Genomic DNA, 27,841 nt, shown 5'->3' on the forward strand with positions numbered 1-27,841 from the left:
ATAGGAGAGGCCCTAAGAAATTCACTCCCAGATAAAAGATTTCATGGAATGTCTACCCAGAGCCTGGGACCATAACATTGACAGCTGCTTCTCATCTGTACTCACTGTTCCGATCATATTTTAGTCATTCTGCAAAACCAGCAATTAGATAGGGAGGTTAGACTCTTCTCTTATTGTGGTCAGTGTGCCAAGAAAATTGAAATGGAAGGAGAGGGCAGATTGCTAAAATAAGTATTCTGAAAGACAGTTGGCATGACAGTGAGACCAGCAGAAATTCATAGGCCAGTCGTTTAAACTGAATATCTGGTTAAAAAAGTTAAAAAAAATCTGTGCACATTTAGACATTTTCAAAAATCCTAACTTTTGTCCTGAGATATCTTGGATACTAACCATAACTGGTTACTGGGTTAACTTTTTCAATTTCCTTCCAGATGTGCAATATAATGTAGAAGTGTCCCAAGATAGCTACTTGTAATTTTCCTACAGGTGTGCGAAAACATCTATTTTCATTTCTCTAAAATAATTGAGGAGTTCTCTGGTTAGTTTAGATATGTTGGTTACTTCTAAGAGTGACAAAATACATACCGATTGAGGTTTGAATTTCTGCCAAATGCTGAAACTCCTGAAAGTGATTCATTATTTGATGGCACAGAAATTACTCTAGATCTCTATTGAAATTCTGTCATCATTATGGGCATCAATTATCATCATATTGTAAAATAGATATAAAAGGGAAAGGAGATTGGATAAATTTTGAGGCAGCTCCTCCCTCTTCTCCCCCAACACATGACATGTAAGGTGGGGAGGACGTGCCCTTTTTTTGGATCCTTACAGCAACTTGTATATTTCTGTTTCTTATAGGAATGGATGGAAAAAAATCTCTTCCCTCCCACACAGGTCTTAGTCCGTTCGGGCTGCTATAACAAAATACCCCAATCTGAGTAGCTAATAAACCACTGACATGTTCTCACAGTTCTGGAGACTTGGAAGTCCAAGGTCATGGTGCCAACAGATTCAGTGTCTAGTGAGGGCCAGCTTTCTGGTTCACAGATGGCTCTTTGCTGTGACTGGAGGGGCCTAGGGACCCCTCTGGAAGTCCAAGGTCATGGTGCCAACAGATTCAGTGTCTAGTGAGGGCCAGCTTTCTGGTTCACAGATGGCTCCTTCATGTGGTTGGAAGGGGCTAGGGACCTCTCTGGTATGGTATTAGGGGTGGGGCCTTTGGGAGGTGCTTAGATATGGAGCATGAAATGATCCTGCTATTAGACTTTTCTTAGATGATTCCACTTCAGCAGGCCCTTTCCGGTGAAAGCAAGTGGACTTTTATTTGATATTACTTTTGTATCTACTATTAGATCCTATGCTCCCACATCTAAATGGAGAGGGGGCAGCTCAAACAGTTGTAGAGATGGAGTAATGCAGATTTGTCCAAGGCTGCCCAGAGTCGGAGGAACGAAAGCCACCCTGCAGTCCCTGACATTAACTTAGAGTTCCTTGCACAAGATCAGATGGTCTGGGAGCTGGGCCAGAAAAGTGAGCCCCTGGAGAATTTAAATTCCCCGAAGGTGTGATGCAATGCCTGCAGATTCCGTCTAATGGCACTATTCCAATTCTCTGTGAAAGAGGCAAGGAGCAGTGTTAGTCACTGCCCTCTTTGCAGGGCTACTGCTTCTCAGGAGAAAGGCATCTTCTCTGTTCGGGCCTTCTCTGTCCGGTCCTAGGATGGTGTCTGGTCCCCAGCAGTGGCACTGGAGCTGACTTTGTATTTGTGGTTCTCCATGGAGTGCTTTAGGTTATTGTCGTCCATGGACACATTCAATTTCTCCAGTATGGCAACAGCAGGTTCTTCTCCCTGCCCCCACTCGGTGGAGCTGGCCCACAACCAATTCCAAAATTAACATTTGTTTGCCAAATATGCACAGCTGTAATCAGCCTGCTGGTGGTTTGCTGCCTAGCCTGCCACCTGCCAGCTCCCTTTCCAGAGAAAAGGGGGGAAGAAAGAAGTTAACTGAGGACAAAGTTCAGGCAAAGATTTAGGATCTCTCTCCATGTCTTTGCTGCCCTCTGCCAAACTCTCTAGTTCACCGCCAAAGAGCACTGCAGATTTGCTTATGGTTTAAATAGCAGTGGGGCAGAGATACTGCTTTATGTTTTCCAAATGGCAGAAAGCAACATACTGGTTTCTTCTCAAAGGTTAAGGGTTTTGTTTTGTTTGTTTGTTTGTTTGTTTGTTTTTTGTTTGGCTAGGGGGAGGGAGTTGTTTACAGAAGACTGGGTCAAACCATTCCTGTTATGACAGTTATCTAGACAAGAGAGGAACAGACCCACTTTCATTCAGGATGATACATGTTATATGGGAAATGAACCACCCCACAGTTTTGCTGCCTGGAAGTGGAAGAAGGGGAAAACTGCTCGTGGTTGAAGCTTGGCAGAACACAAAATCCAAAGAAACTTCTGGAAAGTTTTCTTAAAACATTACCAATATTTTTTCACTTGCCTGCGGTCATTTCCTGTTATCTTATAATCCATTGTTTTCTAAGAGAAACTTCATAAAAGAAAGTCTTTTTAAATAGCCCGACTAAAGCTAGTGTGATGAAAACAATAAAAATTCTTGTTTGAAAGTGATTCTTTCTCTATGTCTAGGACAGCCAGGGGAATAAGATAACATAATGTGCAGCAGCCCAGTACTTATGACTGCCAAGGCCAAGTGAAATTTGAAGGTCCAGAGTTTCAAAAGCATCATACGCAATTTTAAACCCAAAAGGCTTGCTTCAATGGGGTCCTTCTGGAGTAGAATCTTCATCTAGTTGTAGGATCCACTTCTTGCCATTCACCAAGTGCTTGCATTTTTCTTGAAGCTTACAGCATCCATTCCACTTTTTTCCCCTGTCTTCAAGTGCTGCCTTTTTTTTTTTTCTACTCTTCTCTTCAGGTTCTAGATTATTCATGTTTTGCTCTGTTCAATAAGTAATTATTTTTGGTGCAGGAAAACAGAAATAGCCAAGAGGAAGATGGAGGAAAAAATCTGGGCAGAAAGATGGATTTTTTAAAATAATCTCTAATATGACAGGAAGGAAGAATAGAGACTATTCTGAAAATCCTAAACTTATTAGTTTGAACTACTTCTCCCAAACCGATGTAGAGTCTCAGTCTTTTTCAGCTCTGTGAACATGGAAAGCAGAATGTATTAGTAGGAATATGAGAACCCTGTACAACAACCTGGCCAATCTTACTGCTTCATTGAGTCCTTCATGTTTTGAGGAATCTCTTCATAAATTGACAGCCACTGCTAGCTAAATCGTTAAAAGGAGAGGAGGAATCTCTAGTCTTTTTGAGTCAGCCGGATATTCTGTAGCAGCCTAATAAGGTGAAGTTGCCTTCTAGACTATAACCTGCTAATGGGACTTTCTCTCTATGACACAGATCAAGACTCTTCTAGAGCTCTGTTTCTTAATTCCTTCATTTAGTCTTGCAGGCGCTCTCTTGACTTTAACTTACCTTTCCAGGCTTATTTTTGACTAACCCTCCCAAGCATTCCCCATTCCCGAGGGATGATTTATCATTTCCAAAATACATCCTGGTTCTCTTGCCCAAATATCTCTGCCCACCATTTCTCCTTTGTCTGGGAATACTATAAATATTCTTTTTTATCTTTTATTTATTTTTTTATTAACATATAATGTATTATTTGTTTCAGGGGTACAGGTCTGTGAGTCATCCATCTTACATAATTCACAGCACTCACCATAACGCATACCCTCCCCAGTGTCTATCACCCAACCACCCCATCCCTCCTACCCACCTCCCCTCTAGCAACCCTCAGTTTGTTTCCTGAGCTTAAGAGTCTCTTATGATTTGTCTCCCTCCCCAGTCCCATCTTGTTTAATTTTTCCCTCCCTTCCCCCAACGAGCCCCTACCCTGCCTCTCAAATTCCTCATATCAGAGAGATTATATGATAATTGTCTTTCTCTGATTGACTTCTTTCTGTCAGCATAATACCCTCTAGTTCCATCAATGTCATCACAAATGGCAAGATTTCATTCTTTTGATGGTTGCATAGTATTTGTGTGTATGTGTGTGTGTGTGTGTGTGTGTGTGTGCGCGTGCCACATCTTCCTTATCCATTCTTCAGCTGATGGACATCTAGGCTCTTTCCACAGTTTGGATATTGTGGACATTGCTGCTATAAACATTCAGGTGCACATGCTCCTTTGGATCACTACATTTATATCTTTAGGGTAAATACCCAATAGTATTTGGGTATGACCCAGCGATTGCTAGGTCATAGGGTAGCTCTATTTTCAACTTTTTGAGAACCTCCATACTGTTTTCCAGAGTGTCTGCACCAGCTTGTGGAATGCTATAAAAATTCTGTTCACTGAAATGTTATCTCTCTTTAATTAAAATATAATTAATAGATAACATTGTATTAATTTTATGTATACAACATGATTTGATTTATGCACATAGTGCAAATCTTTAACTTGTGAAACAATCTGCAATCCTTTCAGATGGACATAATCCCTTATCTTTGGTGCCACAAGCCTTTCATAGCACTTATGCTATCCTGGCATGTTAGGCTTTAACTAGTGTGAATGATTTTCTTCTGCTAAGCAGGTGGCTCACTGAGAGAAAGTTCCACAGTAGCCTTTCTCACCCTTGTATCTTCCAATCTCCCTACCACAGGGCATGCTGCATTCACTCCATACATATTTGTTAAATTAAATTGAATGTGATAAAAATATTGTTAATGATCATATAGGAATGTTCAAAGAGCATAACACACCTGCCCCCTTCCCCTTCCTAATTAAAAAAAAAGAGAGAGAGAGAGAGAGCATCATACAGAAATATATTGCTGGGAGAATGAGAAGATTAAAAACAAGGGCATTGAAGGGCTCAAGAGACACAGAAGGCAACTCTCCCAAGACAGGAAAAAAAATAAAGGAGAAACCAAAAAGAGAAGGAAAATTATAAGCTTTTCAAAACATAAAGTAAACTTCTCTCTAGCCTTCCAGTAGGCTTAGAAACGATTTTTTGAGGGGGATTTGGGGGCTGGGCTATCTGAGTGAGAAGCACCCATGTCATCTTCTTCTATGGTAACAGAATGTTCCATAACCAGAGGAAGACGCAAGCTGCCAGGATAACATTTGGTGATGTGGGGTAGCCACCAATCACAGAAAGGATCCAAGGGCCACCTGTAGCAGATTTCTCACAGGAGGGAACTGCAAAGCATGAACTAAAGCATAAAGCAGCACACCTCAGGCTTTTTAAGTATCTTAGGTAAATGGTTTTACAGACTGAGGTGGGCAAGGAATTTTTCAAAGTTGACCAGACACAATTTATAGATATTATATCTAATATTAAATTTACATTATTAATATTAATACTTATAAAAATATCATATAACATATAAATATTTATGGAGCCACAGAGGTGGTGAGGGATAGAAACAGTGAAAAACATGGACACCATTTCTTACCCCTTCCTTCATGGAACTCCTCTGGTTGCATGTGTCACATAGTATTTTCTTTCAATCAATCTTGTTATAAATTAATAGTAAGGGAACTGTATTTCAAATATTCCAAGAAGTTCCAGGAAAGAAAATATGCCACCAATCAACATTCTATAAAATTAATTACCTGGGAAAATTAATGAAATTGTTTTTGCATATAGGTGTTACTTGTAAAAAAAATTGTGAATTCTGCCCCTTTTGTTGAAAATTAGATGTATATTTTTACTTCTTTCTAAGAACAGCTGAGAGTGGAATCGAGTGGATTCTACCACCAAAGTTAAGTGGCTTCAAAAGTCTCCAACTAAAAAGAAAAGTCTCCAACTGCCAGGTTTGTGGTAGGACAGCCCTGCTTTATTTAGTCCCGGGGATTCTCTGTTTGGGGCCTGAGGGAGAAAGACAAGCCATGGCTGTCTGTTTTCCATACTGTGATTTATTCCTTCATCTGACAGAGGCCCAGCTCAGTACCTGGAATATAGTAGATGCTCAATAAATATTGGCTGTATTCATGAATAAGTGGCAGCCCTTTAATTAAGAAAACAGAAGTGTGAAGTTTATAAATGTACACAGTTGTTGGGTTGGTTATAGGTTAGCTACCCTCAGGAGAGAAAGCCATAGGTCTTTAGCAATTAAATACTATGGGGAAGAGAAATTTCTGCTCCTAGCATTTATAATTTAAAGGCTGTTGCTCAAAGCGTATTGAGGATAGGCTATCACAGGAGCATTATTATATGATCAAAAATATGAAATGATTATTATATGATCAAAAATCAGATACAATCCCTAACTTTTGCATTCAGAGTGTTTTTTTGTTTTTGTTTTTGTTTTTCCGGAGGAAGAGAGAGAGAATGGGAGAGAGAAGAGAGAGAATCTTAAGCAAGCTCCATGCCCAGCTGGGAGCCCTATGTGGGCATCAATCTCGTGATCCTGAGATCCTGACCTGAACTGAAATCCAGAGTGGGACGCTTAACTGACTGAGCCACCCAGGTGCCCCCAGAGTGCTTTTAAGGGGAGTTTACCAGAATGCATGAGAGGTTCCTACTCAGGAATAGAATCTGTGCTGTTGGGGAGGGCTCAAATCTTATTTGCGAGAGTTGTGGGTCTTTGGGAAAATCTCCCTTTCCCTAGGTCATCTGAAACTTTCCAAGACTTCTAACATTTCCATCTTCAGTCACTATCACTTCAGCCCAACCAATAACATAAGAAAGACAAAATTTGGTAAATATTATCTGGATATTTCAAACCACAACTTCACCTATCTGAATAACTCTGGAAGAACTGTGTGTTTGCATGCATGATCCAAACAAAGGCCATTTCTTATGCTGTTGCAGATACTGACTCTTTTCCAGTTTCCAGAAGCCTAGGGAGTAGAGCAGGGGAAGCCCTCATGTAAAAGTAGGGAAAAGCTTTTGAGCAGAGAGTTCAGGATTATAGGAGTATCTTTTGGTAAAAACACCAGAATTCAAGGTGTGTAATTTAGGCAGCTTCATTCTTTAGCATTCTAGTTGCTTAGTGAGAAGGCTTATCTTCTTAGAACGTGTTCTCTACTTTCAGTTAGGTGATGCATTTTGTAGACAAGTAACACTGAAAAGAAAATACCAGTTTCTTTGCACTTAGCAAGTATTTCCTGGTGAATCTTTGTGCTTTGAGAGGCTTCCCACATCATATCCCCCCCAAGTTTTCTTACTTTCATTCTACCTGCCATCATGGTTGGATTAGTTCAACATATACTTGTTAGTTTCTAGAGTGTTTTAGCTAGCATTCTAGGCATGAAACACAAAGATTCATAAAACAACCCCTGCCCACTGATAATTTCCAATCTAATAGGGAAAACAGCTGTATTGCCAGATGACTTTAGATTATAAACTACTATGAAGGAGGTTCCAACCTGGGGTGCTTTCTCTAGTTTGCAGCTACAGATATTTGCCTAGAGGTAGGTGTTATTACATGCTTTCTTGTACCTCTTTCTTTTCTCCCTGATTGTTTTTGGACTCCTTGAAGGCAGTGTCCCTGTGTTTGTTACTTCCCTGCTCCCCTCCTAGATGACATTCTCAGTAAATGCTGATCTGAACAACTCTGGATCCATAGTTGACAATGCAGTCACTTTCTTATTTGCTTTTTAGCATCAAAAGTTTTTGCATTTGGTTTTTGCATTTTAGATTCTGAAGTCACTAGGAGAGAGAAAAGGGGACCCCCAAACTCAGATTATTAGGAAATTCATTATCTAGCATTATAGTTGTACCTTTTCTGAAAGACCAATCTTTCGAGCTTTGTGGAGCCTTAATTTAGAGGTACTATTGACTGTTCATTACCACGAGGTTGCTCAAGTGGCGAAGAGCATGTGTGGTGTTTAATGTAATCTTAAACATTACTATCTACGGTAAATCAGGAAGGGGGCACAAGCGTTAGAGTTGCTGTTTAATGATGTATGAAAAAGCTGCCTGGGAAAGTGCACCATTAAGAAAAGCTGAAACCAGCACCGAACAATGACCTGATAATATATTGAGACCTCGTGGCCAAGGCCAGGTCTCCTAACTTGGAAAGTGACGAGTGTCAAGTGCCCTTGCAGAATAAAGAAACTAAGGGAAATCCATGGAGGCAGAGGAGTGGAGGGAATGCTGGGTTGGAAAAGGAATGAGAAAAGGCTTGTACCAGCATGGGCTCATGTAGTCTCTTCCTATCCAGGCTGGTCATGGCTTATTTTTAAATCCCCTTTCTTGTGGATCCACAAAAAAACCCCACAAACTTAGAAAATAAACAAAAATGCTAGTCAACAAAAGTAATCTGTACTAGTTAGAATGACACATGGTAAGCCAGTCTTAAATCCTTCAAAGAAACACCCAAAGCTAAATTACTATTAGTTTTCTGCTTTGACAAAGACAAGCTAGTAATTGCAATATCTTTGGTTTAAAATGCTTAATGCAATAGGAGATAGAAAACTTACCTCTATAGTTCTAATGGGAGGCTTATTAATAAGCTTTAAGTTTAGAAATGATGGTGGATTTTATGTCCTCCCAGGAAGATTTTATTGGTTTAAAAAAATTCTTTATTGGTTTAAAAAAAATTCTTTAAGAATTTATAGAGTCTGTAACCTGCTTGTTTAGTAGAAAGAGAGTTTCAAGGTCTATTTTTCATAACTTCTACCTAATTGATCACACTTACTGTCTGGTGAGTTATAGTCTTATGGACTGCCAAAAATGAGTATTTCCATCCATATGGATGGACTGTAAGTCCATGACAGAGTATGCTCCAGATCTTACAAGGACATCTCTTAGTAGACACAGCTAGTCAGTTAATTTGAACTCACTGAGGAGCATGCTTCCCAATCCTGAAACACTTAAAACAGGGTTGGTGAGAATAGACATAACTACATGCAGAATGATTATTTAGAAAGATGTGTCGAGAAAGTGAATGCTTTATTTTTTTTCTTTTTCCAAATGAACTATACTGATGAGAAATATGCTAGCATGGAGGGAAGGAGTTCTTCAGAGAAGTTGGAAGTGAAATTGGTACTGGCTCTGGAAGAGCGAACTTCTGAAGGGAGGGAAAGAAACAGAAGGTCATGCCAAATGAATATAATAAGCCTGAGAACATGGGCAAAGGGATGAGGCTCAATACGAGCTCAGGAAACAGGAACCCTACGTAAATCTGGAGCAGGCAATATGTGCGTGTTGAACGACTGTTCACTGTAGAGAGAGGCATACGTTAGCACAAGATCGTGATCACCTGATATGTCAGGGTAAGGATTTAACATTTTACCCAAAGTCCAAGCTATTACCTCTCGCTAAGGTGTTTCAAGATTTCATCGCTTAATAACAGTGGAATGTTTAAATTTTTTTATGTCAAAGGTTGAATATCGACCCCTATTTTGAATAGTTCTCTACAATGTAGATAGAACATTTAAATCTTTGTACTTTTTGTCACTGTAGATATCAAGTACATTCTTATTTATTTAGTATTTGATTAGGCTAACTCTAAAAAACCATTTATTTATTTATGCTTATTTAAATTCAGTTAACATATAGGCTGACTTTTAAATAGTTCTATATATTAAGTCTGGTCAAATCTGTTGGCAGAGATGGAAATGAGTTTGGATGCTTCTGTGAAAAGAAGATGTTAGGGTGCCTGGGTAACTCAGTCGGTTAAGCCTCTGCCTTCAGCTCAGCTCATGTTCTCAGGGTCCTGGGATGGACCCCTGCATCAGGCTCTCTGCTCAGCAGGGAGCCTGCTTCCTGCCTCTCTGCCTACTTGTGTCAAATAAATAAATAAAATCTTAAAAAAAGAAAAGAAAAGAAGATGTTGGAGGGAGGTTCTTGGGTAGAAATCCCAAGAAGAAAGGAATAGGATACTGTGGACTTTATTTTCTATATTTATTTTATACCACAACTGAATATCATTAGTAAGTGGGCCACATAAAATGGAAGCTTGTAACCTTGACTCACGCATAAGGCATCCTCAGTTGAGGAACACAATTGAAGGAAGTGCTTACATCCCATAAAGCTCGCAGATGTTACACAAATTCAGCCTGTGTAAGTCCCGTGTTGTGTTTGCCACCCATGTTAGCCATCTTTTATGTTCACAGAGCTTAAGTATCTGATGCTTGCTCCCTGTGCAATAGTTATTTCAGGAATAAGACTATTTATATATTTCCCTGGGATGCTGATGGAAGCTAAAATCAGTGGCTAGTTTGTACACTTGAAAATCCAAAACTATCAACCTGAAATCAATATTTTTCCTACTCCACTATGCTTGCCAAGCTCCCTTCTCTCCTTCCCTCTTCTTTTCCTCCCTCCCTTTCACCTCTTTTCACTCCATTGTCTTCTTCATTTATCCCTACCCCATCCCATTATGGACTCCACCTCAGAGAAGAAAGAGAATGAGCCCCACTTTTTTTCAACATCGAGGGCCAGTTGCTCACATTGTGGTGTAAACATCACTGAAAGGGAAGATTGCAACTCACTCTCTACCTCTAGGAAACTTCGTATCAGGCAATTTTCATATTCCAGAGTTTGTCTTTTAATGTTTCCTAGCCTGATTCCATCTAAATCCATGGAAATCATAAGTCCACATAGCCCGTGGACCTAAAGAGTAAATTTTTCATCTGAACTCTCTTCTATAAAATCCTTAACCTCCTAAGTGCCTAAGCTATATTTGGATGCGGCTAACGCGACCATAAATCCCTCAAGTTTCACTGAGCCCTTTCCAGTGTTTTTGTGTCTCCTGCCAATCTTTGGGAGGATGTGTTTTATAGCCTCCAGGTCAGCATGCATATCCCAGTGTTTCCTAGTTTCCAAATTGGCACAAAACTCAAGGAGAGCAAGAAAGTGTTCAACAGCTACTTATAAAATCTCTTCTAGCCATGTTTCTCCTTAACGCAGCAGCTGAAAGTGTTGCAGACCGCGTTCGCACTTCGCTGCAGAGGGCATTTGGAGAGGGTATTTCTCAGTGTTCTGCAGTATGTGCAGTACGTGAGACCTCAGCTATTTTCCAGTGTCAGGGGGCCCCAGGACAATTATCTTTGATAATTCTGGCTCTTTTCTTCCCGTATTCTGCTTAGTCTCCTTTCTAGGGATCCCTTTTAAAAAGGAAATTAAATATATAGGAGTGTTTTTAACATATTTCAGAAAGTGGTCTGTCTATTTTGTTAAATATTTGTTACATAGGAAAAAAAGTGTTTTAATCCTATTGTTTTGACTCGGAGCCTTATCAAGAAGATCTTAGGTTTTTCCCTATTTGTACCTTATTTCTTTAAAAAAGAAAAAAATTTGCAAGCCCAGTGCTGTGCTTTATTTGAGTCACCTAATTTGTTTAATCCTCTTAATAACTCTATGGATAGAGTATTCTTTCTTCCCCCCCCCCCCCCCGTTATGAATGAGGAAACAAAAACTCAGAAAGTTTAAGTAAAGTTGTTCAAAGTCACATGACTCTCACACTGGATGCAGCAGAACTCCAGTCCTGCAGTTCTGATACCAAAGGATGGGGGGAAGGAGGAGGAGAGGGAGGGGGGAGGGAGAGGAGGAGGTCAAGGAAGGGGAAGGAAGGAGAAAGGAGGGAAAGAAGGAAGGGGAGGAAGGAAGGAAGAAGAAAAGAAAGAAAATGTCTACTCCTTTGGCTTCTTACAAGTATAGAAAGCTTGGGTCAATGTCAGGAAGGTCAGAGGAATAAGGTAGTTTCCTCTGTGTCCTCGCTCAAGGACACAGCAGGACAAGGCAGTGAGCAGGGCTTCCTGAAAGTGAGAAGCTCTTGGGAGAAGTGTTCCCTACCTGTAAATACTCGGTGATATGAAAATTCAGGAGTAGGAGTACAGTCACTCTCAACTAATCAACAAACACGGAGAATCAAGGGAGGGATTGGGGTTCTGACACCCTGAGAATGGTAGAACAGAAGCTGGCAAAGGTGCTGATCCAGCCTCCCCTGCCTATGAGCTCTCTCCATTGTCCCCTGTCCTGCCTTCCCCTGCTTCTCTGAATTGGTCAATGAGGATTATCTCATTCAGTGTTCAAAAGAATCTTGGGATAGGTGCTCCTGCTATCTCTTCCTCATAGATGAAGAAATTGGGGGTTAACAAGATCAGGAATTCACCCACAGATCATGGTTTCCAAGCAGTAAAGCTGGATGAGAAGGCGTGACCAGGCATTAGAGGGGGTGTCCTGGGACATGTGGCTGTCAGTGTTAGAACCAGGACAATCCCAGGCACGCTAGGACTGTCAGTCACCCTAGAATAGAAACTAGTCCTGTCTGACCGCTAAAATTTTTTTTGGCACTGGCCCAGAAGATTTCCCTTGTAACTTGAAGTCAGTGTTAAATTCAATTATGCAGACTAAGAAGGGACGTCTAACCAGTTCCAGGTCTCTCCCAGCCATGGAGAAGGCCTCACATTATCTCTATCCATGCTCCATACACCCTCTCAATAAAGCAATCCCTCAATACCTGTAAATTTATTTATAAATTACATACATAAGTAAATTACATATAACATAGACACAAAAATTTGTGTTTTAAAAGATGAGATTGACTATGAATATTGAAGTTTTAATACTGTCTTCTCCCTCCCAGTAGAAGATCCTATGAACATTGTTTGGTGCATGCAACTAGTTAGGAGACACCAGACTAACTACTGATTTTTGATCCCAGTTTTCTAGAACTGATTATACAGTGACCCTTTTAGATTATACAGAAAATTGCTCATTTAAATATTATGCCTTTCTGAGCTGGCAGCTGTCTTTTCCAACCCCCAATTAATAATTTTTTGAAACAACCCCATTGATCTAATTGATGGACTTTATAATAAATACATGTGATTAGACTGAGTTAGATTAGATTAAGGTTTTACAATATTTTTTTGAAAACAGGCTCTGCTGTTCAAAATCCAATTCCAAATCCACTTCTCTTTTTTTTTTTTTTTAAGATTTTTATTTATTTATTTGACAGACAGAGATCACAAGTAGGCAGAGAGAGAGGGAGAGAGGGGAAATCAGGCTCCCCGCTGAGCAGGGAGCCTGATGTGGGGCTTGATTCCAGGACCCTGAGATCATGACCCAAGCCGAAGGCAGAGGCTTTAACCCACTGAGCCACCCAGGTGCCCCCAAATCCACTTCTCTTTTTACTACATATATTACGTTCCACCCAGCTAAATATCACTACAGAAATATCTGATGGGCTTATTATCTGAAACTGGGCTTGCCTCTTGGTGAGTGTCGAGCCCAAAGACGCAATCAAGCCAAAGAATAGGAAAAGGAAAGGTTTTACTTCCGACAAGTATATCCCGATATATCGGGATATTTCTCCAAACAATATTTCCTTGGATGAGCACACTGGGAAAGATTTAACTTAGGGATGCAGACATGTTCACGAAGGGGCTTGCACAGTGGGGAATTCAGGAACTGGGATTGGGACGAAAGTAATTTTGAGGTTCAGGTCAGAGTCACCAGAGCCTGCAAGAGTCAACATCAGCAGTTCTCTGGCTTTGGTTGGTTTGGTATCCGAGTGCTCAAAGGGGTTTAGATCCTACAAAGGTAACTCAAGAATGTTTTGAGAAAGTAGTACTGGTCAGGCATAGATCACAGAATGGCTGGGGGCCCATAATGACTTTTCTTTGTTTTTTGTTTTGTTTATTTAAAATTTTCTTTATTTATTTGAGAAAGAGAGAGCAAAAGACAGCACAAGCAGAGGAAGGCGCAGAGGGAGAAGCAAGCTCCCCGCTAAGCAAGGAGCCCGATGTGAGACTCCATCCCAGGATCATGGGATCATGACCCGAGCTGAAGGCAGATGCTTGACTGAGCCACCCACCACCCTAAAGTGACTTTTCTTATGGCAGAAAAGCTATCCCTTGTCTTTCTTTTTCTGGGGACCCTTAATGTTTCCTGCTTACAGGCTCACCACTGATCAAAAGCCACTAATGACTTAAATCTATTATCCCTCTGGATCTATTATCCCTCCATCTAACATATGAATTTTAGACAATATTTCTTGAGGGTTTTTAGGAATAACTATAGGAATCACTAGAAGGGTAGGACCAGATCAGGAGGAGAGAGTTTTTTGTGGCAATAGAAGACCTCACTTCCTGATCCTTCTGGGGCATCAACCTATTTATTGGTGAACTAGGCCAGGTTAAGGATACTTTGCAGGCCATCACTTCTCAAATACAGTGAGATGAGTTCAAATCCTTGCTTAGTACACGCAGGAGAGATGAGTCACTGTCTGAAGCCAAGAACTTAATGTATAATCCCTATTCTGCTATTTATAAGCAGTATGTGTGAGGGTGAGTCCCTTCTGTGAACTCCTCTGAGGTTCTAGAGTCTGTTCTTTTATTAACACAGTGTTGTTGTATGCTGGGGTGGGGGCAGGGTTGGAGCCTGAGTTAGATCTCATGTTGTATACACCGATGTGAGGTTTGTGCCAACTGACTCCACTTTTAAACTGGGTTTAATCTCACAAACAATTTCCTTTTTATTCAATGACTGCCTGATGCACATGTGTCTCTACATAGGAATTTTTAGAGCCTTTCCCTTGGGCATGTCCTTGTCTGCCTGCCTAGCCCTGAATTAAATTAATAATTAGTCAAATATAATAATCTGCATATTAACCCCTGAATCATAGGATTGAAAAAAATCCTTGAGAGGCCTTGTATTTTCCTGCAGGTAGTCTTGCTTTCGCATAGAGAGTCTCTGTATTGAGTATATGCTCTCTTCTTTAGCTAAACACTCTCCTCCTCTCCCAAAGGTAACACTGAAATGCCATAACCTTCTGAAGCCTACCAGGATTTTCCTGATGACACCCAGTGTCTCGCTATGCATCAGACCTCTTGAGCACAGCAACCTTTTATCCCTTGGGATATCATTATTTTTAGATATTTCTGCTCTTCCCCTAATATCACATGCCTTTCCATTATTGGTCTAGATGTGCCCTCACTCTTATAAATGTTCTCCCTCTTTCTCTTCCCCCTTATTTCTTACAGATAAACAGGTATCTAGTGTCCCCCTAATTTTAGAATCTGAATTCCTCCTTGACATTATTGACATTTTAAAAATTATTTTAATAATTATTTAATTATAATAACATTATAATAATATTATAATTTAAATTATTGACATTTTTTAAATGCGTCAACATGGTATGCTTTTCCTTATAAATAGATAATGCATTGCACTGAAGTCCCCTTCAGTGTTGTGCCTCTAAAACGCCATCCGTTATGCCAAAATCTACCTGCCTGATCCCCTCTGAACCACTGAACACCAGACGATGACCCATTCCTAACTCCAAACTAGGAAATCCAAGTATCTGTCCTGCACACAGGTCGTTTGACGTGAGGCGAGGTTGGAGTGTAACTCCCACTGAGTGGGTGTTCTGAAGGTGAGTAGTAAAAGGGATTACTGACCTACTGATGCAGCTCCTAGATGCCAGTGCAAGAGGCCCTGAAGGACAGCTGAGGATGGGAAGCTCCTGAAAATGATGATCAGTTTACAGAGTGCTGCCTTTGGGAAGACCAGCCTACGGACCTTCCTCTGCATACTCAAAGGGAAGCGTGAGGAATGTTTCTGGTGGTTGGGATGGGCATAATTCTTCTCTAGAATCTTCAATGATCATGAAGCTGCAATACAGAGATCCTTGGTTCCGTTCATTTACCCATCTCAGGACTTGGGCAGCCTATGATGGAAGCTATGCCTTGTTACTCTCTTAGTCAAAGCAGGTACTTAATTTTTTAAATGAACTCTACAGAAAAGCAACAAAAAGACCAGCAAATTATGGTTCTTTTTCATTTGCTTTAAGCAATAGCATCATATAGCCTAATATAGAACAGTCAGAAATTGCCGGAAATTGTCAGAAATTTTGGTCCCAATGGGGACCAAATTTAGAATCAGCTACCATTTATTGAGTACCTGCTATGTGCCAGGCCTGTGTAAGCCCTCTAAGATATAATGGGAGCCATAATTGCCCCTGAGAGTTGTTCTAAGGATGAAGTGACTTATTTCACACAATATTTGTCACCTGATCTGCCCTCATGAACGGTAGCAATTGCTTTGTCCTCATGTCATCCTCCCAAAAAGCTAGTGAGGTAACAGGCATCCAGCTCAGGATATCATTTGATATCCTTGACTTCAAGGTCTCATGTGCAAAAAATAATAATAATGCTGCTGAATTCATAACATGTCATAATTAGCATTATGTATTCACATATTATCTTCTTTAATATTCAAATCTTACTTTTAAAGTAAGAATTAGTCTCTCCATTTTAGAGATGACTATTTGAGGTGGAGAGTCCTCATATGACTTGTTCAAGGTCATACATTTATGATGGACCTCAAACCCATCAAGGCTCACTGGTGGCTTTAGATGGAAAAGGCAATGTTGTCAAGGTTGTCATTGTAATGGCACTAAATTAGCCTCCTGCTCTTAACTCAAAATATCTTTCCCTTCACCTGACATGGCCTTGCAATCCTTCCCACTAAGGTTACACATTTGAGTTAAGGCATTGGGTTTCCAAACTGTCCTTGTAAAATAGGCAAATGTTTCCTGGAGATGGGCAGCAGAATAAACCATTGGCATCTCAAACTTTTCTGTATAATGGATTCACATATCACACATATGTGACTGTATTAGGTTCCTGTGGTTGTTGTAACAGATAACCACAAACCTGGTAGCTTACAACGTGAATTTATTATCTCACAGTTCTGGAGGCTAGAAATTAGAAACCAGTGTGACTGAACTGAAATCAAAGTGTCAGCAGGGCCCTATTTTCTCTGCAGTTGTAGGGAGAATCTGTTCCTCCCCTCTTCCACATTCTGGTGACTGCCAGCATTCCTGGGCTGGTGGCCCAGTCTCTGCCTCCATCTGAACATTGCTTCTTCTGCTACTCTGTCTCTGCATGTCAATCTCCAGTCTCTCTCTGCATCCCCCTAAGGTGTCAGCATTCAGGGCCCAGCAGGATAATCCAGGGAAAGCTCCTCTTCTCAAGATCCTTAATCACATCTTCTTCCTATTAAGAAAACAAAATTCAATCATCTAAATTTGAAGGTCTAATTGGCTTTATTTAAGCAATTCATGAATTGGGCAGTGTCCCATCTAGCAAGGAGGGGATGCTCCAAAGAGTTGGACAAAAGGGAAGGTTTTCATAAGTAGGAGGGTGGGCAAGGAAATTATCAAAAGAAAAGAAAGGACTGGAAAAAAAGAAAAGGAAAGAAAAAAAAATAGGAAAGAAAAGGATTGTTTCAGGCCAGGACATCTTTTGATGCTGGGGCAGGGGCAGCAGAGTTTTGTTTTTTGTTTTTTGTTTTTTTTATCATGCAGATGACCTCATTTGTGCCAATCAGGACATTTCACATTGATTTATGTTAAAGGGCAGATTCCTGGATCTGTTGAAACTGCAGATAAGTCTTGGTTTGCTGTTGTGGGGAAGAAATGACTCCAATTTAAGCTTGTTTTTCCTTTAACTTGCCAAATCCACTCTTCTGCCATGTAAGATCATTCTGGAAATTAGGAAGTGAATATATTCAACCCATTCTCATGACTTAATGAAATACCTCCTTTGTGGGAGAGGGTGACACTGGGACCTAAAGCCTGGAACAGTAGCCAGAGTCGCAGTCTACTTTCTCAGTACTTAGATCCCCTGTCTAAGGTTGGGCCATTCTCACTTCAAATGACTGTGCTTCGTGCCTAGTACCTAAGAGTGAAGAGTAAATATTATAGATTATAAGAAGTTCTCTCCTGATTGACTCCACTACCTACCAAACTTCCTCATTTCTCTACTTCTGGAACTTTTTTTCTCCCCATCCTTCGAGACCAAACTATAATTCTTAATCACGAGGCCATTCCTGCTCTCCATGGCTGAAAATAATCTCTTCCACCTTTGATTTTGATAGCATTTTATGTGACTCTTTTATGAGATTTATCTTATGACATGTGTCATGTTTTAGCTTGCATCATAGTAACGTCCATGTAATTTGTCTCTCTTCCGAAATTCTGAGTTCCCTGAGCTCGAACTCATCCAGGACCACTACAGTAGACTTCTAACTGAGCTCCACCTTCGCCACTCCTCACCTGTAGTCAGATCACCATGCAGCAACCAGAGTGATCTCTATAAAATAAAAATCAGATCATACGGGGCACCTGGGTGGCTCAGTTGTTAAGCTGCTGTCTTCAGATCGGGTCATGATCCCAAGGTCCTGGGATGGAGCCCCACATTGGGCTCCCTGCTCATTGAGAAGCCTGCTTCTCCCACTCCCACTGTTTCTATTTTCTCTCTCTCTCTCTCTCTCTCTGTGTGTGTGTCAAATAAATAACTAAAGTCTTAAAAAAAAAAAATCAGATCATACTATTTCCCTGATAAAGAATCTCCACAGCTTCCTGTCACACTCAAAATCCAGATTCCTAACTCTGGCCTGCAAGCCCCTGCAACACCTGCAAACTTTCCCCTAACCCTCAAGCAGCTGAGGCCACCTCTAACTACTTTCCCCCCAGTGCTGGCCTCTGTTGAATTAGAAGGTGCCCTATCTGGGTAGACTATCTGCAACACTGTGACATTCCAGTAGAAACGTTACTCAAAAGCACCTGGGCTCATGCAGCCTGTCAGAATATATACACCTTACTTGGCAGGTACAGCCCAAGCCGGATTCTGTCCTCAGTTGGGCCCTGACCCCTAAACACCTCTCTGCAGGCCATGACCTGAATTTCCTGGTATAAATAAATTCCTTGCCCTGCTTCTAAAGACGAAATATATATAAATAGCAAAGCAATTGTAATAAGGCATGAAGGAGGACATTTATAAGGATGTTCATTGCAGCATTATTTCTAATGGTAAAAAGACTGCACATGAACTAACTACCTAAATAGTTATTAGTAAAAAGTTATCGAATTCTGTTAAGTCCAACTTCAGAAAACTAAGCAAATGTTAAAGAGTAAGACACTAGCCTACGGCTGGAAGACTAGAGGGAAATGAGAAGTAACTGCTGCTGCTGATGGGGTTTTCTCGAGAGTGGGAAGGGTGACAAAAATGTTCTGAAAACGATTGTCATGGCCTATCTCTGCCTAGACAAAAAAAGCAGTCGACTGTACACTATAAATGGCTGAATTGTACGTTTAAAAACAGAAAGGGGATTTCAGTTTTTATTCCTAACCAGTGAGGAATATTTCAACTGCAAGTTCTTGAATACCTGACAAACTGAGAACAAAGGGAGGCCAGCTTCCCCCTCCTCGGCTGCAGGTAGATCGCTGCCTGCTTCGGTTTCAAGGCTTGATGCTCTAGGGACTGGCCTCTCCGGGATGACCTTGGCTTTCCCTTCAGCCTGTTACATGATGGCTGCTGAGTCACTAGACATCAAAGTAAAAAGTTCTCAGATTCTCCTGGTCCCTGACACATTTTTCGTGTTGCCTTATCACCAGAATTATATCACATGGTCACTTCTGGTTAAAAGGGAAGCTGGAAAAGGGTTTTCCTCTTCCAGTCTCAATAGTGGAAGACACTAAGGGAGATGGGAGGTGGGAATAAATGCTGGGTGGGCCACCCAGCGGTATCTACCCTAGTGTAGTCAAAGTGTACCCCAACTGGTATCCTTTGCACTTTTTTCATTTTTTGTAGCTAAAATAGCAATAGTAATAATAAACTAAATCCCACCACACAAAGGTAGACACTATTACTATTTTGGTGTCTATCTTCTCAGATTTCTTTCTTTCTCTCTATACAGATATATATGTGTATATACATGTATATACACATACATGTGTGAATATGAGTTATATATACAGAGGTATATATATAATTTTATATAAATAGTATACCCTACATCTTATTTCCTAACCTGCTTTTTTCACTAAAAAAAAAAAAAAATTACGACATCTAATGTCAGTGGATATGGATATGAGCATCCTTTTCATTGTTACATTGCTATTTTATCATTTTTATTTAAACAATTCTCTTTCTGTGATCAGTATTCATGTTGTTTCAGACTTTTCCCCATTTTAAGCAATACCGCGCAAACATCTCTATTTGGGCACTATGGTACTAGTGTTTGTTTCCCTTGGATAAAGTGACTTTTTTTTTTTTTTTAAGATTTTATTTATTTACATGAGAGAGAGAGAGAGGGAGAGAACAGAGGGAAAATGGGAAGCAGAAGCAGACTCCCTGCTGAGCAGAGAGCCTGATGTAGAACTCGGTTCCAGGACCCTGGGATCATGACTTGAGCTGAAGGCAGATGCTTAATTGACTGAGCCAACCAGGTATCCTGATAAAGTGACATTATTATTGAACCTTAAAAAAGTAAATCTACCCATGAAATGAGATACTTAAAGTGTCATAAATAAAATCAGGATTTCTCCTTTTTCCCTGTTCCTCACAATAATAAAGAATGTTTGAAGAAGGCTATGCTAAAATATTTTAAAATATCAAAACATTTCAAAAATACCTTAAATATTCCCATTAAGTAAGGGAAAAACTAAAACCACGAATTCAAGTGAGTAATTAAGATATTAAGGAGATATTAAATCTCTTCCTTGATATTCATTTCTTGGATTTAAAAATAGAAGTCCACTTCTTATTTTTTTTAAAAAAAAGGAGAATTTTCATGTTACTTACACTGAAAAGGAAAGATTATATTAAGGTTTGACACAAATTGACAAAAGCCAGATAATGCAAACTGAACACCATCCCTCTACCCAAATTCAGGCTTTTTAAAGCCGAGATGGTTTTAACAGAATTGTGCTCCAGTCAATTAAATTATATATTTAAACGATAGAGTGATGACTTTGTAGGACAGTTGAAACCATATCTAGCATTACATTCTTCTGCTGCAAGGACTCAAAACATTTTTATGAACACACTAAAGGAGGATAATGGGAGAGACCCTGCCGAGTTAAGGCTGGGGAGAATAAGAAGATTCTGGCAAATTCAATCCAGAGAACAATTCTGTAACTGCAAAGGCGGATAAAAGGGAGATGGAAAACAACCTTGCAAATAACCTGCCCAGACGCATCTGCATTTTCTGTTGGCAAATACCCGCAGAAGTGGGCAGAAGTAGGAGGAAATAGACTGCCCATAAGGAATCTGTGTGTTTGCATCTACTAACTACCATTAAGAGCAACAGACACCATTCGTTCTCCAAGTGAGACATTCTGAATAAGTCATTCATATTTGAATGTGCTGTATTTGAATGTCCAATGACCAATTTTTGCCAGTTGCCTTCTAAATCTATATTATTTGTAAGTGATCTACCCAGATTTATAATAGTTTCTTCTTCAGAAGCTTCACCACCTTTCACTGCTTTGGTCGTTAATCCCTACAGGCTCCACCCCTGTCCCCCGCCCCCCCCCGCAAGCTGCACCCAGAATTGAAGACCACAAGGTTCTATCTAGGATCCTGCCAAGATGGCAGATTTAAAAGTAGTGGAAGAGCCCTCTTATCAGATATGCTAAAACCACTTCTTAATTAGTTAATCCAAAGTTAGTTCAGGTGGTGAATGATTTGAAATGATGTTAAATTTAAACATTGATCTTAATGCACATTCACTTTGTGTCTGTTGACGCAAGAGGGAGGCCACTTCCTTCTGTCTGAATTCTCTTTGGAGTTCGAAGGCATCTTTCTATATAAACCATATCCAGAGTGCATTTCTACAATTTCCAGTTCGGGGTTTCTCTGAGAAAACTTAATGATACTTGCAAAGCAATCTGACTGCCAAAAAGCTGTCCACATTTTTTACAGCTTTTTCTGATCTTTTATACTTGTCTTAGGCACTCCTATTGTCAACAGCCTACTTTAAAAAAAAAAAAAAAAGTTCACCTCTATCTAGCCTTTCTAAAGCACTCAGCTTAATTTTTCATAGATATAATCCTTCCTACCTTCATATTTTGTGATACTGTTATACAATGTTACATGACGTAATTATATTAACAAGTGTAATGACATAGGTAAGTTTGGAAGCAAACTTCAGACGAGATTGGTTCTCGGTGAACATTCAGGTCCACGGTGAGGAATCATTAGCATTCGCTCTGCAGTGAGTTTTATGTCTTGAACAGACAGCAGTGGCTGATCAGGTAGGTGTGGCCTGACAAAGAGGTTAAATTGAGGCTGGCTAAGGAAGCTGCTCTACATCTATCAAGCTATAAATTTTAGAGTCTGAACAATTTCTGATAACTGGCAGAGAAACCCAGGACTCAGCTGGTTGCCAGAAACTCACGAGGTGACCATGGGCAGGAGTGACAGTAAAAAATGTTCAAGAATCAGTGGTCAGGATAGCCTGGGCACTGTCCAGTTAGAACACACACTGGCCTTAAGCAACCTGTAAGCATACACTGTGTGTTAGAACTGGAGATTAGATAGAACCAGAGTGAAGTGGGCATGTTGGGCCTCATTCACTTGTAAATGGGGAAGGACGGTCTGGCAAAGCTCTACAGTTCCTTCTGACTCTGAAGTTCTTCACTGAGCTATACACTGCTCTAATTAATTTACTCCTATGGGATTCATCAATTCTTTGATTCAACTGTTTCTTCTTCTCTTGAATAGGTGCTGTCTCAGAATTGTCATTGAGAAACAGACTCTCACGCGCACTAACAAAAAGAAGCTAGCAAGGAAGGCCCTCATGATAAGATTAACATGAAATATAAATACATATATATGATACGTTTAAAAAAAAAAAAAAACTTCCCTTCATATACTCACATCCTCCTTCCTGATTCTCTAGGGGGTCTGTGTTCTGCATGTTTCATTTTGTTTTTAACCTGAGGATGATGCTTGTTTTTATGCCTTGCTTAGTTTACACAGATTGGAACATGTTTTCCACATGCAGCTTCTTGTTTGCCAACAAGCCCAGCTGTCGGGGGGCACTGAAGATCACCCAATTACAGAAAACAATCTTGAATACCTTTTCATGTCTCCCTCCCCTACCCTAGAGGATCTTTTCCAACAATTGCAATTCTAAGGACCTCCTTCATTTACAGAAGACATTTACTCTTTTATTGCTTCCCCCCCACCCCTTTCCAACTCTTCCTAAAATAGTTTATCATAGAGCAGTAGGGGCCCTTTTCAATTGCCTCTGACAGACAGACCAAGGGGGAGCCAAGTTCATCTGTTCGGACTTTTATTTTGAACTCCTTCTACAGGGAGACAGGACACAACAGATTTGAACACTTGCTTGGGGAAAAAAAAATAACACAACACACACACACACAAACACACCGAAAAACCTCCAAACTACTTTACAGTGTTAGCCCGGGCTCCGGTATGCCAAGTCCCAGCCCACAATAAATTTTATTGCAATGTTATAAACTCCTGAAAAGAGGAACTTGGAATAGAAGTGCTGACACAAGCTGCCAGACTCGACTGGCGGCACTACATTCTTGTGGGTTCTGTCCTGACATAAGCACACATCCAGGGCAAAACCCAAAATACTAAAAGACCAAAATAATGTCTTGCCCATCAGATAGATTCCTTTTCTCTTAAATTAATTAAAAAAAAAAACACCAAAAAAACAAAAAAGGAGTCCTATCAAAGCGAAATGGGCACTCTTGCAAACAATATATGATTCCGTGTGGAGTCTCCCAGCTTACAGCTCAAAGAGTTTTTCAGCCAAAGTTAAATTCATCTTGCAAATAAAGCTGCCTTTTGGGGGGAGGGTGGGGGTGGGTGATTATTCATGTAAATGACAGCTTTATGTACTATAATTACAGTCATTAATGAAGGCACAATTACTTTATCATACATTACCAGGATCAAAGAAGGTCTCTTAAGAATCAGTTGTCAGCATATAGAGTCAATACAGAAATTAGACCAAATACGAACTGGAAAATTTTGCTTAAATAATGCCCTAGAGGTTAAAGAAACAATGAGTTGAAGTTGCAGAGTGAGAAAATTAAAAAGACACACTAGAGGTCACTGTTGCTACTTGAGCTGAAGTTGTATCCTATCTATCTAGCTAGCTAGCTACCTATCTATCCATTTTTGGTATCCTGTGTGCATATTGGAAAATCTTGAAAAAGATCATTTACTTTCATTAAATTTTTAAAAAAATCTACCATGACATTATTTCCCTCTGTCATATGTTGGATATCTAAGATAGGCTTTTAAAAGAAATCTTAATTTTAAGGATTTCTTTCATGATCATATCAAATGCTTCATCTCTGATGAAAAATCTTACACCTGTTTTGTGCATTTTGAAAAACACTTTCCAACAATCTGTTCACTTGGATCCAGAAATAAAAGTAATTAAAGAATTCCGTTTGGTATTCTTCTCCATAATAGTGGGAAATGATTCCTTCTCTTAGCATTGTGCAAAAATATGAGATTATTAAATATGGACAAAATAGGGAGTCCCATCTTTGAAACTGTACGGAGAAAGAGTCTCTCAGTATGGAAAGTCTATGAAAAGTCCTCGAACGGGTCATGGTAACTGTTAGTAGAATGTTTCAGTTCTATATACATAAAAGGAAATTATTTTAGGAAGACAACCTATGCCTCAAGTGAGCCATTGCAAGCATAGAGTCTAACAGAAAGACTCCCTTTTTGAAGTATTCAGAAGGAGAATCAGGTTCTGTTTCTCACCAAGACTGCAGTGTTCAATAAGAGCATATTGTTGCTGGAGGGAAGGAGCTCATCCATCCCAGAGGCCCAAAGTCTAGCTCCTGAGTACATTAACAGAAAAAGTAAAGGCTGAATGGTCTGTTCCAACAAGGGTATCGTATCACTGCCAAAGAAGGGATTCAGTATTCTTAGAGTATTGGTCTTAGATGTGGGTACTGTGGGTACTATGAGAGTACTATTACCCACTTAGATGTGGGCAGTAGGAGCATTGACAAAGGCATATGGCCATACGCAACTCTAGGCCTTAAAACATTTTCAGAAAGATGTCCACCCTGACTCCCCTGCTTACCGTTCTTTGCACAGGAAACATATCTCTGCCCATTTGATAACGCAAGGCCTACCAAAAAGGAAAAAAGGGAGGCAGGGGGAGAAAACTGCGAAGTCTGTTTCCTTTTCTGAACCTCTGCTTTGCTCTGCATTGCGTTATTTGCTTTGTCCATGCAGCTCAGAGTCCTGGGAGTAATTAAGGTTCAAAGGCCTGGGTAATAACTCCTCAGTAACTGAGTGCTTGCTACAAGTTTCATGGGTGTGGGTAGAATAGAATTTGAATTTAATTTGAGAATTTTAAGGGAGGATTACATATTTTAATAGTATTTTCTAAGTATCTGCTATGAGACTAGTGGGTTAGGGGGGCAGTGGGAACACCTCGGAGGCTCACAACCTTGATGTGAATCAGACACAAGTGTCTGGCCTCTGGGACCGTGACCGTGACTGTGCAGCATAGAGGAGAAGGCTGTGAACCCTGATGCCAGGCTTCCTCTACTGCCCAGCCAGGGTGAACTCAGGTAAGTTCTTGACCTTTCTAAGCCTAATTTTTCACTTGTGAGAAGGAGATCATAATTTCTGCCTCCGCAGGCAGGATTACATAAATTAATGGTTGTAAAGTGCTAGGCATAGGGCTTGGCACGGGTAAGCACTCAGTAAATGTCAGTTGTCATCATTGTCGTAGGGGAAGTTCACTGGGCTCCTTTGAGCCCATCAAGGAGAGACATAAGCAGGTCTGAAACAACAACAGCTTAAAAAAAAAAAAAACCGTTGAATTCAACAGCTTTGTTGTTTGGGAGAAAACAACAACAACAAGTTTTAATTAACAGTTGTGTTTTTGTTTTTCCAAACAGTTTTGTGTATAGAAATTCAAACGTGGACTTTAAGGAAAACAGAACCCATTACTATCATTATAGATCTATTACCATAATTTCTTTGGTTAGGAAAATTGCGTACATTTTGTTAACCAAAAGAAAAAAAAGACATTAAATGTGCCTGTGTTTGGCGCAGTATAACTATTTTTCGAAAATGCTCTATAATCCACCGGCTGGAGGGGGGACTGGGGTTCATTGAAGTCAGCCGCATTTAACAGCAACCGGAGTTCTTACAAGGTTGAAAGCCACTGCCCTCACTGGTTCTGGTTGCAATTATAATATGCAATACATTTTGTTTTAAATGGAAGCTTTTATAATGAAATTTGGAAGCCCACGTCATTTCCCTTTGCTTACTACAAAAAGAGGATTTGAGGGCAGACAATAAAGGAAATGGCAGGGAACTATTATGTGACCTTGGGCAAATCACTTTGGTGGTTAGGCCTTGTGTGTACACACACACACACACACACACACACACACACACACACTGAGTCTTTAAATTCTTTTGCAAAGCTGTGTCAAGCAAAAAGTGGAATGGAGATTTGGCAATTCTATGGTTGTTTTGAATAAAGGATAGGTGATCAACTTGAATGAGTAATTGTTACCAAATTTTCTCATTAACCAAGAAATTGTGAAATCTTGAGTTTTAAGAAGTACTGCCTGGGGTAGGGGAGATGAAGCCTTTGCTTCCTCACTTGGGCATACACAGTCGAGAATTTAAGCCAGTAGTTTTGTGCACTGGTCGCCCTGGAATGAAGTCCCGGAATTGCCTTTTAGACTCTACTCAGACATCTTTAAACCCGTTCCTCTCCGCCACACCCTGGAACGTCACTTCTGAGATGACTTTATTTCATTAACATTCTGGGTCAGCAAAACAGGGTTTGGGCGGAAATACAGCAAGATGTTTACCACTTACAGGAAGAAGATCCAGGATCCTTTCCCAGATGCCCCCCCCCCCCCCCAAGGATCGATCATCTCCCCAGCCCCAGAATCTGCCTCACCTGCCCGTGGGCAGTTAGTTGATGGCAGGGTAGAGACGGTCGGTTGGCGCTTCCGTTTACAGAGCAAGGAAGGTAGGCGCCGCAGGGGCGCAGCTCTGGGAGCAGGGAGAGGTCCCACCCGAGGCCGCAGCAGGTGGGAATGCCTTCAGGCACTTAATTTTCCCTTCGCTGCTGCAGTGTCGCCACGTTAGGGACTCTAAACGCCAGTCTCACTGTGCGGAGAAATAGACCCTCACGGCTGTCGGGGCAGCTCTGCGGCAGGAGGGCACCAAATAGGACACAGAACAGGAGGGGCTTTTCCGGAGAACTCCCTACTGTGGGCCGCAGGCCGAGGGTCAGAGAGCGGGCACGCCGTGAGAAGGGACTCTGGAGTCACACCCAGGCCTCCTTTCGCCGCGCTCGTTAATGCAGCGCGTGTCTTTCGGCCGCAGGACTCCGCGCGCGAGACCTCCTGCCACGGGGAGCCGGCTGGGCTCTGTGCCGAGGCCCCGACTACCCGGCTGGCTCTGCCCTTTCTGCTTCAGGAGTTCTAACAAGTCCCTTCCCTCACGCTGTAGAGCTTATCAGTGCGGCAAGAAAAACGCCCTTGGAGGTCCTCGCGCGCCTTGGCTCATCACGGGAGGCGGGAGGAACTGAGTCCGCGGACCTCAAGCACCATGCCGCAGGCCCGGGGCAAAGGCCTCCACCGAAGGATCCGTGGCCAGGCCTGCCTTCTCCCGGGCTCTTCATAGTTCAAGCCACTGGTGCTGTTATCAGGGTCGTCCAGAGCCTGTTTTTAAAGGTCAGACACCCTGGGCCTTCACCATGACTCCTGACTCAACAAATCTGGGCATGGAGACTAGGAATCTGCATTGTAGCCACCTTCCTGGCTTTTCTTTTCTTTCTTCTTTTTTTTTTTTTTCCTTTGCACATTAGTGTGTGAGAAATATCACCAGCTGTCACCAGCTTTTTTTTTTAAAATTTTTTATTTTTTATAAACATATATTTTTATCCCCAGGGGTACAGGTCTGTGAATCACCAGGTTTACACACTTCACAGCACTCACCAAATCACATACCCTCCCCAATGTCCATAATCCCACCCCCTTCTCCCAACCCCCCCCCCCCCAACCCTCAGTTTGTTTTGTGA

General features: G+C 40.9%; 1 long non-coding RNA gene across 9 annotated transcripts in view; it reads left to right on the plus strand.

Moving 5' to 3' along the window:
- Positions 1-27,841, plus strand: part of LOC132021494 (uncharacterized) — a 219,177-nt gene that overhangs the window by 44,426 nt on the left and 146,910 nt on the right. For 3 of the 9 annotated variants that reach the window (XR_009405360.1, XR_009405356.1, XR_009405358.1), the window contains one exon: positions 6,346-6,497. The exons of 5 other annotated variants lie outside the window; for them this stretch is intronic. This is a non-coding gene — a long non-coding RNA (uncharacterized LOC132021494). The remainder of the gene's footprint in view (positions 1-6,345; positions 6,498-27,841) is intronic. One more of the 9 variants, XR_009405357.1, reaches the window with a different exon arrangement.

Source organism: Mustela nigripes, chromosome 7 (assembly GCF_022355385.1).
Source record: "Mustela nigripes isolate SB6536 chromosome 7, MUSNIG.SB6536, whole genome shotgun sequence".
NCBI lineage: Eukaryota > Metazoa > Chordata > Mammalia > Carnivora > Mustelidae > Mustela > Mustela nigripes.